The sequence below is a fragment of the Notolepis coatsorum genome, assembly GCF_963971535.1.
Source record: "Notolepis coatsorum genome assembly, contig: SCAFFOLD_93, whole genome shotgun sequence".
NCBI classification, from domain to species: Eukaryota; Metazoa; Chordata; class Actinopteri; order Aulopiformes; family Paralepididae; genus Notolepis; species Notolepis coatsorum.
Window position 1 is genome coordinate 87162 of NW_028173116.1, and position 16951 is coordinate 104112.

Genomic DNA, 16951 nt, shown 5'->3' on the forward strand with positions numbered 1-16951 from the left:
GGTTTTGTGTTTGGCTGACAGGTGAGAGTAATCCTTGAGGGTGGGATTGGATATGCGCCATAGGTCTGCGAGCCCCGTGTCCTGGGCCCACATCCTGAGGGCCTTAGAGGACCGTTTTTGGTCGCTTGTTTCAGAGGACCCGGACCTATCCATCTCCGCATCCCAGCACGCATTAAAATTGCCACCCACAATGAGAGCGTATCCAGTAAGTTCCAACATATTCTTCGTGATTGTATTATAGAACGCTGAATCAAATGTGTTAGGGGCATACAATGCTATTATTGCCATCTTCCTATGAGAGAACTCAACTTTTGCTATAGTAATCCTTCCCTCCGTGTCCGACCACACATCCAGGACTTTGATATCAAGGTTACGTCTTGTAACTATGACGACTCCTTTCATCTTATCATCGGCCGAGGATGAGGAGATAACGTGATATTGTCGATTTGCTAGCCTTGACACATCACCCACCAATAAATGCGTCTCACTAAGGAGAGCAATGTCAATATTTCTTCTCTTCAATAACCAAAGGACACTGGCCCGCTTGTGTGGGGCGTTAAGACCCCCTGCGTTCCAAATTAAAATATTCAATTTAGCCATGGTCGAATTTGTCTAAATGCGTAGAGAACATACCAGTGCAGCCAGGCTGAGGACAGAGGCGCTGATCCAGGCGGGCCCAGACGGTCAATCCCAGGAGTTCAGAGGAGGAACAATTACACACATATAAGACAACAGTACATAAAACACAGAAAAATACCACCCCAGTTACAACCCCCCCTCCTTCTACTCTAAACCCTAACCCACCCGTCCTATTATTAACCCTCCTATACCCACTCTCCAATCCCCTCCCTATGCCCCATCCACTAAGGATGGTCATCTTCCTATCATTTCCCACTGGAATCATGGATCCAATAAGACGCTCTCCACTCCGACCCCCTCTCTAGATAAACCCCTGATTAAACCCCCACTAGTCCAATAAACACAAATAAAAATATAAATTAAATTCAATAAAGATATCGGTCGAAAACCACCGTGAGCCTTGGCCCTAACATGAGACAACTATAAGGGAAAAAATAGCCATTATTATATAATAACTCAACATCATCCCTGTAACCATCTACCTCCGAATCTGCGTATTAATGTTGCAATGTTATAGCATAAATGGATAAAGGAAAATATAAAACAAAATTAAATTAAAGCATACCAGCAGATAGTCTAAGGCAGGACCGGATCACAGTTAAATTGCGCAAACAGACGTCATTTAAACAGCAACAATAAGAAGAAAAGGAAAAAAGGGTTTATGGTCAAGGTGCACGCATGTAACAGCCCCTCTGGTCAGGCACAAAGGCTGGAATGACATAACCTATATAAGAATAGAATTAAACACCTTCATTAACCCGGGGATAGTAATAAGCTATACCTGACACAACCTGTTATCATATATTGTATATATATATTCAACCGACCTTCTACTACTGGAGCCCAAAGCTCAAATCAGCCTGGATATAAAAATAAAAGCATACAAGAAGTTAGTTAAGGAACCGATCACTGTTGAATTGTGCAAACCGATGTCACTTAAACAGCAACAACAACCAAAATACGTAAACATTAACGGGTCTCGAATGTCTCGGCGCGGGCGATAGACACAGCCTGCTAGCTAGCCCGAGGCTAGCGCGTAAGCTAGTGGTGAATCCGGCTAGCACGCTAGAATCTGTTATGTACATTGTCCAGCTAGCTCGCTAGCTTTCATAGAGGCGACACACACGTACGACCATGAGGTCAGCATTAGCGAGTAACAGAAGTCATTGGGATGCCCCGCTAGCTTGGGTGGGCAGTGGACAGTTAGCCTGTCTGGGCATGACAACAAGCATTTGTGAGTAGTCCGCCCTATCAATGTATTCAGGCCCACATCGCCAAGTCACTCACCCGACATAGTTAACAAGCTACAGTCTCGGCTATCCTCCCGAGATATTCCTCCGCTTTAGCCAATGACCAAAATGAACGACGATCATCGCCCTTACCCAGCACAGATAATTTCGCGGGAGCGAATAGCGTAGGCCTCGGGCCTAGTTTCCATAGCCTGGTCATGACCGCTTTGTATTCGCCTCTCTGTGCTTGAACCTCCGGCGTAAAGTCTCCGAAAATGGCCACTTTGCGATCGTCGAGACTTAGTTTACCCCTTCTGGCACGGGCCGACCGCATGATGAGCTCTCTTTGTTGGAGCCTGTTTAGCTTGACAATGATGGGCCTCGGCTCTTTGTTCACTCCAGGACTGGTCTTGCCCGCTCTGTAGGCCGACTCACATACGGGAGGGCTGGGGAGGACATCTTTCCCCGGTATTTTCTGCAGCAATTCCGGCATGTTCTCCGAGAGACGGCCTCCCTCACTGCCCTCCGGTACACCAACAATCCTGATGTTGTAGCGTCTCTCCCGGGACTGCATTTCCACAATTACCGACTGTAGTTTGGCAACTTAAGCCTGCCTAGCCAGCAGGGAGGTCTCCAGACCCGCCAGCCTCTCGCCTTGTAGTGAGGCCTCTGTCGTTAGCGTGGCTAGTTCGTTAGCATTAGCCGAGGAGACAGCATGCAGCGACTCCATCTTTTCTCTCAACGGGTCGACCGCCAACCTAATTTCTTCTGACATCTCTTGATGAAGGGTATCAAAAAATTCCACCTGCACTTTTCTTTGTGTTTCAGCGAAGCGTATCTCAAAGTCTGCATGGAGTTTGGTCATGACTGAGAGAACAGCTTCACTTATCTCACTGATACCGGGTGACGGTGAGGGTAGATCCGGTGGCAGTTTGCCTGCTGGAGTGCTCATGGATCTGGTCTCCACCGACATCGCAGAAAGTTGAAAAAAGTCGACGAAAGTAGTTGAAACTCGACGACTCAACAAGCAGACAATTAACAAATAAAAATAAAATAAAGACTAATGGGGAGAAAAGTATATTTTGCACGATAGAAGGGAGCTCACGTGAAACACGTCTCACTCCATGAACGCCTAGCTCCGCCCCCGCTAGAAAACAATGCTAAACACTGGAAAAGGCCATTTATAAGATAGTTCCCCTTTAACCTTTAATTTGAGGGTACTGTATTTACATCCAAATCAGGTGAACAGTGTAGGAATTACAACAATTTATACACATGCACCCCCCTTTTTAAGGGACCAAAAGTAATTGGACAAACTAACAATCCATAAATAAAATGGTCACTTTTAATACTTGGTTGCAACTCCTTTGCAGTCGATAACAGCCTGAAGTCTGGAACCCATAAACTACATCACCAGACACTGGGTTTTGTCCCTGGTGATGCCCTGGTGACTGTCTTCAGTTTCTGCTGGTTCTTGGGGCATTTCCCCTTACATTTAGTCTTCAGCAAGTGAAATGCATGCTCAATTGGATTCAGGTCAGGTGATTGACTTGGCCATTGCATAACATTCCACTTCTTTGCCTAAAAAAACTTGTTGGTTGCTTTCACAGTATGCTTTGGGTCATTGTCCATCTGCACTATGAAGCACCATCCAATGAGTTCTGAAGCATTTGGCTGAATATGAGCAGATAATATTACCCGAAACACTTCAGAATTCATCCTGCTGCAATTGTCAGCAGTCACATCATCAATAAATACAAGGGAACCAGCTCCATTGGCAGCCATACATGCCCACGCCATAACACTACCACCACCATGCTTCACTGATGAGGTGGTATGCTTTCAATCATGAGCAGTTCCTTTCCTTCTCCATACTCTTCTCTTCCCATCATGCTGGTACAAGTTGATCCTTGTCTCAGCTGTCCCTAAAGTGTTGTTCCAGAACTGTACATGCTTTTTTTCTTTAGATACTTTATTATTATAATTTTCTTTTACTAACTCTACTTTGACACAGATACGTCTTTTGGTGTTGCTGAGCTCATCATTGGGTTCTTTCTTTTTGAGAATGTACCAAACAGTTGATTTGACCACACGTAATGTTTTTCTTATCTCTCTCGTGGGTTTTATTTAGTTTTTGGCTTGCTTCACTGATAGTACCGGATCTCCTCTCTGGTAAACAAGAATACCCTGAAGACTCTGGCAGGAGCACTCATTCAAGGGTACTATGACTATGCTTGCACCTCATGGTACCAAAGCACCTCAAAGGCCCTAAAAACAAGATTACAAACATCACAAAACAAACTGGTCAGACTACTGCTTGACCTTACTCCTAGAACCCACCTCACCCCTGCCCACTTTGACAACCTAGGATGGCTTAGAGTAGACGACAGAGTACAGCAACTTGAAATGGGCCTGATCTACAAGATACACTACACCACTAAGGTACCCATATACATGTCAAAATACTTCCCAAAGGTCAGTGAATACCATGAACACAACACCAGAGGGAGCTCCACAAATCATGTTAAACCCAGATTCGGCTCAAACAAGGGACTAAACACGTTTAGCAATTATGCAACAACAATGTAGAATGCCCTACCCACAGCTGTAAAGGAATGTGAATCACTACCCACCTTCAGAACCTCTCTAAAAGAGCACCTACGGGAGACTGCAATTCAAAACTGGCCAAACCCCACCCCCTTCAATGTACAGTTTCTTCCCCCTCAAATGTATATACTCTCAAATGTATATAATGTATATACTCTCTTTTTAGAAACTCTTGTCTATTAATCAGAGTTTCCAACTCCAGGGTATATATGACAGGCGTTGTACTCTTAAACAGTACTGTATATTTGTAGATCTGGTATGTCATAAATGTCTGGATGTAGCAGTACTGTCTATCTGTATGTCATATTATGTTATGATGAATTGAAAATGGGGGACCCTGATGTAAACAAGACGAAAGTCTTTCTCTGGTCTGCATCCCCTTTGTGTGTATTGAGCCGTACTGTATTGTACCCATTCTGCAATCTGTTTGATTGATTGAAAATCTACAATTTTCAATCAATCAATCAATCAATTGTCCAATTACTTTTGGTCCCTTAAAAAGGAGGAGGCATATATAGGCAAAACGTGATTTGGATGTAAATACTCTCAAATTAAAGCACTTAAAGCACATCTTGATTGTTTAATTTCAAATCCAGTTTTGTGGTGTAGCCTACCGAGCCAAAATTGAGAACAATTTCCAAATATTTATGGACTGTAATTAATGTGTCCAAAACCTTTTAGAATTTTTCATGCAAAATAAATCAGCAGTTTTTTTGGTGAAGTGCCCCTTTTAATGTTACCTTGCTGTGAAAGGACTACTACTTTGTGTTGTAATGTAATGATTAATGGTCTAGTTTTTCAACGTCTGTGGCATGATACTAGGCTGAGAGTTTTCATACGGAAGATGTCAGAACAGTGTCATAAGTTAAAGTTCAATGGGTTATCCAGATCTTTTTTTACATTTTTTACATTGAAATGTCCTGACCTCTCTGTGGTCTAATGCATGTCAGCAGGTAACAAACATGAGCCGTTATCAGCCTAGTATCGTGCCACAGAAGTTAATATTGTGGGGAAACTAGACCATTAATCATGAAATTACAACTGCCACAACGCTACAAAAAGTAGTAGTAATTTCACAGCAAGGTCATTGACCACTGAGTGATCAATCTATGGCCGCCATAACAAACCACAGTAGCTTGGGTACTGCGTCCGTCCAAATTCCAAAGCCACGATAGGGACTAGGTGCAGCTAGAACTAGTCTGTGGCGCGCTACCCCTTTGCTTTGGCACCACAATATTGCCCGTGTCCCATAGACCACTGCAACACTTCCGGTATTCTGAAATCATGGGAGAGAGCGAGCGGGGGGAGAAAATGAATGAATGTGGATGAGAGCCTTGCCATTAAGTGGTTGTAGCTACGGCTGTGGGGGTGCTGGAGACATGATCCAATAGACGTTTATACGCCTGAGTGTCCTGAACATGGAGAGACCAATCCCAAGTTGATCTGCACTTTCTCGGCTGAGCTATAGTCACTTTTCCACACCTATTCCCATACTCTGCATGCACAGATTGATAAACCTAGATCTCTGGACAATCCAGAGAGACTCCGTGGGCAATCTGTGCATGCAGAGTTCGGGAGTAGGTGCGGAAAAGTGACTATAGAATATACTATAGTGACTATTAGTCTTTGTTTAGGGAAGGAAATCGAGATCACTGAAAAGCCAATCAAGTTTATGCCATTTTGGAGCTAGAAAGTAACCACCGATGTACTATACATACTGTAGGAGCATCTCCTAGGTTCAACGTGGGCTCACTTTGCCTCACACAATTTGTAACGCAAGAAGCCAATTTAATGGTGGATTCTTGTACCGGATTTGAAAATGGGGGACCCTGATGTAAACAAGACGAAAGTCTTTCTCTGGTCTGCATCTGCATCTGGTCTGCACCCGCATTTCATTGTATACCTGTATGCCGTGACAATTAAAACTCTTGACTTGACTTGACTTAACAATTGTATGTATTGAGCTGTACTGTACTGTACCCATTCTGCAATCTGTTAATAAAGTTTTCAATCAATCAATCAATCTCTCTTCTCCTCAGTGTTAAAGGCAGCCGGTTCAGTATTGGCCATCGTCTGTGGTTTGACTACTGTGAACTATCATCGATATACTGAGGAGGAGGAGAAGAAGAAGAAGAAGAAGCAGGCGGTCTGTGAGTCGTTGGTCTACTTCCTCTGGAACCTGCTGCAGCTCACCCCCCGCATTGTCGCCCTCAGTCTTTTCGCCTCCGTCCTGCCCCGTGTCATCTTTGCCCACTTCCTGTGTTCCTGGATGATCCTGGTCTTCGTCGCCTGGAAGTCGCAGTTGCAGACAGAGTTAATAGGCGGGTGGAGAGCGTGGCTCTGGCGGGCCACCCTAGGCCTCATCTTGTATTTCAGATGTCACAACGCGGGGCAGACGAGGCTCTGGATTATACTGTACCACGCCTGGATGATGCTGGATCTGGTGCTGCTGTGTGGTCTGTGGTGTTGGCAGATCTACTGTGAACTGCCGCAGCCCCACTACACCTTTATAGTTAGTTCTGTAATCATTGCAGTCTATGGTATCGGTGTTGCATGTCAAGAAATGTATTACAGGATGATGATGAAAGATCCAAAGTGTGAATCGGTTAAGAGTTTGGACTCCTCCTCATGATCATGTCAGAGTATACTGAGATCATGTCAGAGTATACTGAGATCATGTCAGAGTATACTGAGATCATGTCAGAGTATACTGAGATCATGTCAATATATACTAGTATCAAGCGGTGGATGGATACTGATCTCGGGTCATTGGATACTGAGCATATGTCAATGGATACTGAGATGATGTCAATGGATACTCCCCCTCCTCCTCCTCCTCCCCCCCCTCCTCCTCCCCCTCCTCCTCCTCCTCCTCCTCCTCCTCCTCCTCCTCCTCCTGACCCGCATCACTTGCCAGTCGAACCGGATACTGAGATCATGTCAATGTATACTGAGATCATGTCAATGTATACTGAGATCATGTCAATGTATACTGAGATGATGTCAATGTATACTGAGATCATGTCAATGGATACTGAGATGATGTCAATGGATACTCCCCCAAGGATGGAGCCTTGTGGGACCCTGCAGGAGAGGCAGAGGGAGAGGAGCCATTTCCGATGTTGTTGGTGAACCGCACAGTTCCTACATTTGGTTTATTATTTGAAAATACAAAGTGGGGGAGTGCCACTCCCCCCCCCCCCCTTCACTATACACCCGCTGACAGAATTTTACAGGAGACTAATGCTAAGGAATGTATCGCAAAGAATTTTCTGACAAAACTGGTCAGATTGATGCAGTCAATTTCCATCGTCAAGAAATTGAGTCAGGGGAGCAGTTTATTATTTAGTCTGGTTTCAGTGTGGTTTCCCACCACCAGTTGACCAGTCAGTCCATCTTATTTTACTTATATTTTTACAAACCCTTCCGTTCATGAACTGGTTCTGTTCCGTTTACAGTAATGTATGAACATCTAAATGCATACTGTAGAGTCAGTAACTGTCATTTTCAAACGTTTTATTTATTTACATTGTCATGAGTGTTCTCAGCACAGGAAAACCTTTTACAGAACCATTGCTCAGGTCCCAGACAGCGAGTGTGGAGAAATAATACTAATTTAATTACATGATCACTGAATGTTCAGATAATGTGGACAGGATCACACTCAAGCCAGATACATATCTACCATGATGCTATGTGCCTTCAAAGGTCCTTGACAATGAGATGAAACATGAAAAAAAAAGCAAACAGCATTTTGAAAAACAACTCAGTTTTTGGCATTAAAAAAAGTTTAAATGAAAGCATACACTAAAATATTGCAAGATCATATTTTTTTGATAGCCATGGCGTACTTCAAAACAAACTGGCATGCAGACAAAAAACAATATAACAAAATCCAACACTAAACAGACAAGTACGTACAGAGAGAAAAATCTAGATAATATTGTATATGGTCTGACATTGACTATGCAAAGGAAATGGGAGTCGGTTCAGAATCCCATTTCGCTCTATTTAGGTAGCACAGCATGAAATGATTAACTAAAAGTATAATGTTACCTAGAGTAGGATTGCTTGCTATGTACATTTCAGTATAAGTAGATCTAAACAGCAGTCAGCGTACCATATGTTCCTGATTTGATTGTCTCTAAGCGATAGAAGCGTTTCACAGCAACAAAGGGGTGCCATGCGATAGAAGCATTTCACAGCAACAAAAGGATGCCATTTAATTTCCCAAAGGAGATTCGATTACTGGATACAGCTATGATTGTTGAGAGATGAGAGATTTCACTGGTAAATGTTAGAAAAAGTATTACAGTATAGACAGGACAGATGATGAATATGCCTGTCATTTAAGTTACTGAAGCGTTACACCAAGTCTCTGCAACAGACAAAGTAGTTAAAAAAAATAAGAAAAAGTAAAATAACACTTCAGATGAAGCATGTAACAATAATATGATAATGCATTAAACACATCTTAAGTATTTCCCTTAGAGATTATGTATACATATGACGGTTAAAAGGCACAATATAAATATGTACAGATACTCAAGAAAGACAAAACATAAACAAAGAAAACACATTCTTAATGGTCAAGCTGCATGTGTGTAAAATGCGATATCTTCAGGCTCAGTATTGTTCATCATCGTCGTAATCTCACACAGACCAGGGGAAGTCGACCCTCAAGCTTTGTTGGCCAGCTACATCAGGAAAAAAACTAAACAAATCCCTTTGAAATACAGTTAAAAAGAGCAAACCACTAACTCAATGTATTGCACAGTCATCCCTCATGTCCCCCCAGTATTACATAATGACAAGGGTGTGGATTGCAATGTGACAGACGGATGATGCTGGGTTTTAAGGAAAACCACAGGTGTGTATGTGTGTGTGCACGTGTGTGTCAGCTGCAGCTGACTTTGGGGCGGTAGTTGTCTCGCACAATAAAGAGGATCCCAAAGTGCCCCCCCCCCCCAGCTTTTAAACCAAAACGTATCATGCGATTCAAAAGCGGCCAATGTATCTCCATACATGATCTTCCTGATAATGAAGGCAATCATGCAAAATCATCCCTTTAAATGTTTTGAGTGTGTGCTTATTTGTCCAGGGATTAAAGCAAAAAAAATCTCCTGACTGAATTTTTTTTCAGGCCAAGTCATATTCTTATTTTAACATCCAGTTTATTTATTTTTTTAATAGCGTCAGCGTTTTAAGCCACCCACCCACCCCCTCCTAATGTACAGTCTCCTCCTCATCATATATATATATTTACTGTTAGGATCTCTGGGTAACAGTACTGTATATTACTGTAACTTTTCAGTGCACGTTTTAATTTACATTTTGACAACTGAACAAGCTTATGACTTGAATAAACAATAAACAAATCTACATACTGTAACTTTTCAGTGCACGTTTTTATTTACATTTTGACAACTGAACAAGCTTATGACGTGAACTATCTAAACTAAACAAGGGAAACAGTGCTTTAATAATACATAATGCGATTTTACAACAAAAAAAGTGCAGCTTACATACAGAGAACTCCCAATTCTGGGTTTTATGCACGCATAACATAAAATATAGATGTGAAATGTATGTGTCTTGTATTGTACAAATCTACATACTGTAACTTTTCAGTGCACGTTTTTATTTACATTTTGACAACTGAACAAGCTTATGGCTTGAACAACTATCTAAACTAAACAAGGGAAAGTGCTTTAATAATACATAATGCGATTTACAACAAAAAAAAGTGCAGCTTACATACAGAGAACTCCCAATTCTGGGTTTTATGCACGCATAACATAAAATATATAGTTGTGCAATGTATGTGTCTTGTACTTAATCGACAAGTCTTCTGCAGTCTTTCCTCTTAGTCTTTGGTGTCTGCAATCAGCCCGTTTCTGTGAAGTGCAGGTAAACGAAACAAATGTACAGTTAAGACTATGCAATGCTACTGTATGCATACTGACACCTTTGTCAGGTTAATAGTTAATAGTAAGACCCACCTTGAGATGGCAGCTGTCTGGTATAACACCAAACAAACAGTTTTTGTTTTGAAGTGAGCGATCACTGAAAAAGACCAAACCAGCATTAAATAACAATAAGTGTAATACTTACTTTAGTGCTTTTCACTTTTTCTGCTTTTTGCCTGAAGCTTGGCTACACCTGCTGTCCGCTTCAGGGTTTCTTCTGTGGGACCAGCTGCAGGTGCAGTGGCTCTGACTCCCCTCATGCATCAACGTGGACGTAGAACTTGACCTACTTCCACACGTAAGCACGGAATGTAGAACTAGCGCACGCACAGGGAAGTCGGCATTCATCACACTTGCGTACGCAGGCTCTACGCACACCTGTCATGATGAATACCACTTTGTTCTACCGTCAATGCTCGTGCATGATTATCCATATATGGTCATGAAAATGAGGAAACACCCCCCATGGGATGTGAAATAATGGACCGACCCGTTAGAAACTCCACGGAGAATTCACTGCTGTCGAACCAAGAAGACACTATCGCGTATTATGGGATAAATAATAAAAGGCGGACTTGTAAACGGTGATGTCAGATATCAACGGCTCCCTAAGACCATTGCTGCAATTCTGCCTGGACAGCTCAAAATACTAATAAAGACCGTTCGTTGACCACTGTTTGGCGTTGGTTGTGTGTTATTATAACCGTGCTGTAATATGAATGCCTTTATTAGTTGTGTTCGATTGGCTATATGATTTTTAGATGCATCTATTTCGTTGTCGGCTAATAAAGACCGCGCTGGAATATGACTGCCTTTTCCCGTGTTGTTTGATTAATACCCCAGGGATTAAAGTTCTCCTCAATTTTATTCCAAATCGCGATGGATCTCCCGTCAATTTTCTACCTGCTGCATATGATTTCTAGAGGCATACTACAATCTATTTTGATGTCAGTATTGGGTAGCCTATATAAACAATATAATACGAGAGCATATACAAGAACAATGAATCTCACTGCATGTATGATAGCCTGCCTTTCAATACATGAACTTGAATTCCATCATGTTTGTGTGCGGGACTCACAAGGCTGTAGTCACAATGGGTGGTACCGGTGTACAGTAATAATAACAGTCCACACAATATCACGATCCATGCCATAGCCTATGTTCTATTAGGACATGATCTGTGACGACAAATGTTCTAGAATGTTTGATTAAGATATCATACTCTGACAGCATGCCTATGAGCAACAAAAACGCGAACTTGAATCCCATCATATACATAGTCTGTCCACTATAGTGTCATTGCAATGCGTTTTCTATTCTTTCTTATACAGTAAAAATGGGGAAGAACACTATATTCATATGACTTGTATTCTGCTTACAGCTTCGAAGTTCCACTTGTTTCGTTTAACGTAAAGCCTTTTAAATATAATCAAAACGTTCCCGTGTTTCTGCGGTCTGCGGTTTCTGCGGTCTGCGCAGAATAATAACGAGTTGAGCTTTATGATTTATGATGAATTGAAAATGGGGGACCCTGATGTAAACAAGACGAAAGTTGGTCTGCATCCCCAATCAACAATTGTATGTACTGAGCTGTACTGTACTGTACCCATTCTGCAATCTGTTAATAAACTTTTCAATCAATCAATCAATCAAGCTACGCGGAGCGCAGTCAGTCAGTAGCCTACACCCCGTATATTCCGATAACGCTATATAAACCATGCTGCATTCATTCTGAGAGAAAGATCTATTATTCCAACTGCTATTTATAGGGTTTTGACCATAATTACACTACTGTTGCTATTTTACAATGAACTATAATGAACTACGGTTCGTACAGAACGTGCCAGTGTTATTATGCACAGAAGCTCATTTCCTTGTTGTAATAATATATTCTACCACTGGGCGCTAGGTACGCCAGGTCTGAACTGTGCGTAGATGTAAGCACGAAGTCAAGTTCAAGTTCAAATTGATGAATCCCACTCTTTGCTTAGAAATGATCGTACGCACAGGGTAAGCACAGATCTGTGCATAGAACACGTTGATGCATGAGGGCCCTGTGGAGGAGGAGGGAGAGGAGGAGGAGGAGGAGGAGGAGGAGGAGGAGGAGGAGGTGTAGTGGCTCTGACTCCAGGAGTGGAGGAGGAGGAGGAGGAGGAGGAGGAGGCTGTAGCAGGTGCAGTGGCTCTGACTCCAGGAGTGGAGGAGGAGGAGGAGGAGGAGGAGGAGGAGGAGGAGGAGGAGGAGGAGGAGGAGGAGGAGGAGGAGGAGGAGGAGGAGGAGGAGGAGGAGGAGGAGGAGGAGGAGAAGGAGGAGGAGGCTGTAGCAGGTGCAGTGGCTCTGACTCCAGGAGTGGAGGAGGAGGAGGAGGTGCAGTGGCTCTGACTCTAGGAGTGGAGGAGGAGGAGGAGGAGGAGGTGCAGTGGCTCTGACTCCAGGAGTGGAGGAGGAGGAGGAGGAGGAGGAGGAGGAGGAGGAGGAGGTGCAGTGGCTCTGACTCCAGGAGTGGAGGAGGAGGAGGAGGAGGAGGTGCAGTGGCTCTGACTCCAGGAGTGGAGGAGGAGGAGGAGGAGGAGGAGGAGGAGGAGGAGGAGGTGCAGTGGCTCTGATTCCAGGAGTGGAGGAGGAGGAGGCTCTTGCAGGAGCAGAAGAGGTGGAACCTTTCTTTAACCTTTCTGTTACTTTTCTTACCCTAACTGCTGAGAGGACTTTCACAGCTTCCATCAGTCTCCTTTCCTTTTGCTTTTCAATGTTCTCCTTCTTCTTCTTCAGATGCTGTTGGTATCTCTCATAAGAAGACAGGCACATGCGCCTCAGTGCAGGGCTGATTTCCATTTTGGAGGAGTTTTTCTCTGTTGCCTTCATGTGGGACTTCATAATGGCTAAGCCTTCATAAGTCTCAATGTTCAGCCTGGTCCTGTCCATTTCAATGATGTCATCCATGATATTAAATGATCCTTCAACAAGAGGGCCAGTGAACAATGACAGAAGGGCCTTTACCAACTTCCCTAAGATGGGGAATATCATCCCTCCTTTTGGCGTCTTCATGGCCAAGATTTTACTCCACCAGTCAACATCGATTCGCTGAGTATTCTCCTCAAAGTGTTTGGCCTGTGCTCCTAAATCTGTGTCAATCTGGTAGGCTCGCACCTCTTCATTTAGTTGACCAAGCTCCTCAGATTTCACGGCATTTGGCAAGGACATGGCTAAGGTGTTGAATGCACCTTGGACCGATTCGTGGAGAATCAATGATGGTGTCAGCGCAGACAAAGAGGTGATGATGCGGTTGTTGAGGGGAAGGTTTTTCAGGAGGAATGTTGCTGCATTAATGTAGCCTTCTCTGAGAGAGCTGTAGACGTTGTGCACCCAGGGCTTTTTCTCCACTCTACATTTACATTTACATTTACATTTAGTCATTTAGCTGACGCTTTTATCCAAAGCGACTTACAAGTTCTGTGCGACAAGACAGCAAGAAGGGTATAACTCTATCAGCTGAGTAACAATGTTCATCAAAGTGTTGCGTGTTACAGTGTAGGTTAGTTTATTAGGACAAGTGCATGACATTAAGGTTAGTCGGGGTTAGATTTTTTTTTTTTTTTTTTTTTTTTATCATTTCAGATAATGGTTGAAGAAGTGAGTCTTTAGTCGACGGCGAAAGATTGGACGGGATTCGGCTGTCCTAACTGGGATGGGTAGTTCATTCCACCATTGTGGGGCAAGGACTGAGAATAGGCGGCTTCTCTTTGATGACCCTCCGGGAGCTTGGATAGGAGTAGATCTGAGGCGGCCAGAAGACGCAGAGCGTAGGGGTCTTGAGGGTGTGTAGTTAGAGACCATTGACCGGAGGTAGGCGGGAGCGGTTCCCTTTGCCGCACGGTATGCTAGGTCGAGGGCCTTGAAGCGGATACGTGCAGCAATGGGGAGCCAGTGCAGGTCCCTAAGAAGTGGAGTGACATGGGCTGACTTCGGTAGGTTTGAGATCAGGCGGGCCGCTGCATTTTGAATGAGTTGAAGAGGCTTGGTGGCAGTGGCCGGGAGGCCAGCTAGCAGTGCGTTGCAGTAGTCGAGGCGGGAGATGACTGTTGATTGGACGAGGAGTTGGGTGGCTTCTTTTGTCAGGAAGGGGCGTATCCTTCTGACGTTGCTCAGGAGGAATCTGCAGGTTCTGGTTGTCGCTGCGATGTGAGCAGAGAAGTTCAACTGGTCGTCGAGGACAACACCAAGGTTCTTGGCGGTCGGCGACGCGGTCACAGCTGCATTCTCGACTGTGATGGAGAGGTCGGTCAGGGGGGAGGATTTGGCCGGCAGGTGGAGCAATTCTGTTTTGCTTAGGTTCAGTTTGAGGTGGTTGGTCGTCATCCAGGCGGAGATGTCGGACAGACAGGCCGAGATCCGCTCAGAGACGTGGATATCTGAGGGAGGGAAGGAGAGGAAGAGTTGAGTATCATCGGCATAACAATGATATGAGAAGCCATGAGATGTGATAATGTTACCCAGTGATTTAGTGTAGAGGGAGAAGAGAAGGGGTCCTAGGACCGAGCCCTGGGGGACACCCGTCCGGAGGGGGCGGGTGGCCGACAGAGTCCCTCTCCATGACACTTGGTAGGAGCGGTCATTGAGGTATGATGTCAGCCATGTCAGCGCAGATCCAGCCACTCCTTGTTCATGGTAGAGAAGCTGAATCTCCCCACAGACAACCTTTGGTCAGAGTACTGCAGGTCTCTATTCTGAACATCAAGCGTCAACAAGCCCTTCACACTCAGGGGGATGGAAACAGGCTTCATGAACTTGGAGAGAAGTTCCCTGACCAGTAGCATCATTTCCGCATGCAGTGAGTGGAGCATGGGCTTCTCATGCTGCAACTTCTTCAGGAACACCTGGAAAGTTGGAAGTACACCTGAAAATCACAATAAAGCCTGATTAGAATAGTGGCTGAATATCTTTTATTAACTATTCTTTCCTGATCACAAACATGTAACATACTCAGATTCCATTACAGAGGAAATATAATATATATAATAAATATAGTAGTTATTATTATTATTATAACAGGCCTATATATTGCAGAGAAAAAAATATTGCAATGTCAGCTTTTCCCAATATCACCCAGCCCGAGAACATACCTCTGTATAAATCAATCAAGGCTGTGAGCTTGTCGAACTCTGAGAAAAGCATACAGATGTGTGACTTCCGGTTATGGTTGACATCAGTTTCGGGTGCTGATTTTTCCATTTGCATTTGTAGAACCGTGATCCTTGCCTTCTCATCAGATGTAACTGCATGCTGATCAAGAACGTGGTTCAGGAGCCATCTGCATCACAAAGCAGGGTTCGAAATTAACGGGGGCTTCACATAAAAATGAATATTACAATTTATTTAAAAAACGCTCCATCTTGTCTTCCATCAAAGGCTGCTCGCACCATGCACGTTAATTTTTGCGTGAATGTAATGTTAGCTAATGTTAATGTTAGCGAGTTTTCTAGGTTTGATTGATTGAACACTTTAATTAACAGATTGCAGATAATAAAAAAAAAACTTTAATGCAAAATCTAATTAAATAAGTCAGAGCAAATATAGCATTCCTGTTCCCTATTATATATTATATGCTTTGTATCAAACTAACAAAGCATATAATTATACAGTTATGGAACAGGAATGCTATATTTGCTCTGACTTATTTAATTAGATTGAGCAAATTAGCCTGCTAGTACAGAGAAAACAGATGACATAAAAAGATAATGCTATTGTACCTGTATTTGTGTTGATCTTGAGGAGGCAGGAAGCTGTAGAAGTGCACAATCAATGGATCCATAAGCTCCCGTACTCTGTTGCACACATCCAACATTTGGAGGAATCTGCTGCTGATGGGACGGGTCAAGCTCTTCTTCTCCAAATGAAGCAAGGACTGAAACTCGCAAAAAAGCTCCTTCTGTTTGGGGAATTTTTCTATATCATAGTAGAGCAAAATTCTTCCACAAATCCCTGGAAAGGCTTCAAAAGGACCTTGGCTGCATTTGAGACCATGTGAACCGTGTCTCCACTGATGTCCAGGAGTGATGGATTTTCTTTTCTGATTCGTGTCTCCACTCCGGACCTTTTCCCTCTCATCACATTGCAGTTATCCAGCAGTATAGAAACAACCTGATTCCAGTTCAGGTTGTATGACTGGAGGATATCTGTTAGTGTGTGTGTGATGGTTGAGGCATCTGCAATGTTAACTTTCACTGAGGCCAGATGCTGGGTCAACACTTTACTCATATCCTCATCGAAGTACCTAACAAGAACATTAAGGATCCTGTCCATGTTACAATCTGTTGCCTCATCTCTGCATTTAAAGACAACATTTTTGTTTGCAGTCGAGTTGACAATTCATTTTTCTGATGAGCTGCAATTCCGTGTGTGCACAGGTAGGAGGCGTGAGAATTGGACATTGTCAATCTTGAAAGTGCACTCTGGTCTTTGGCAACCGTACTGATGAGGTCCACTAGTGGTTGCGAGATCGTGAAA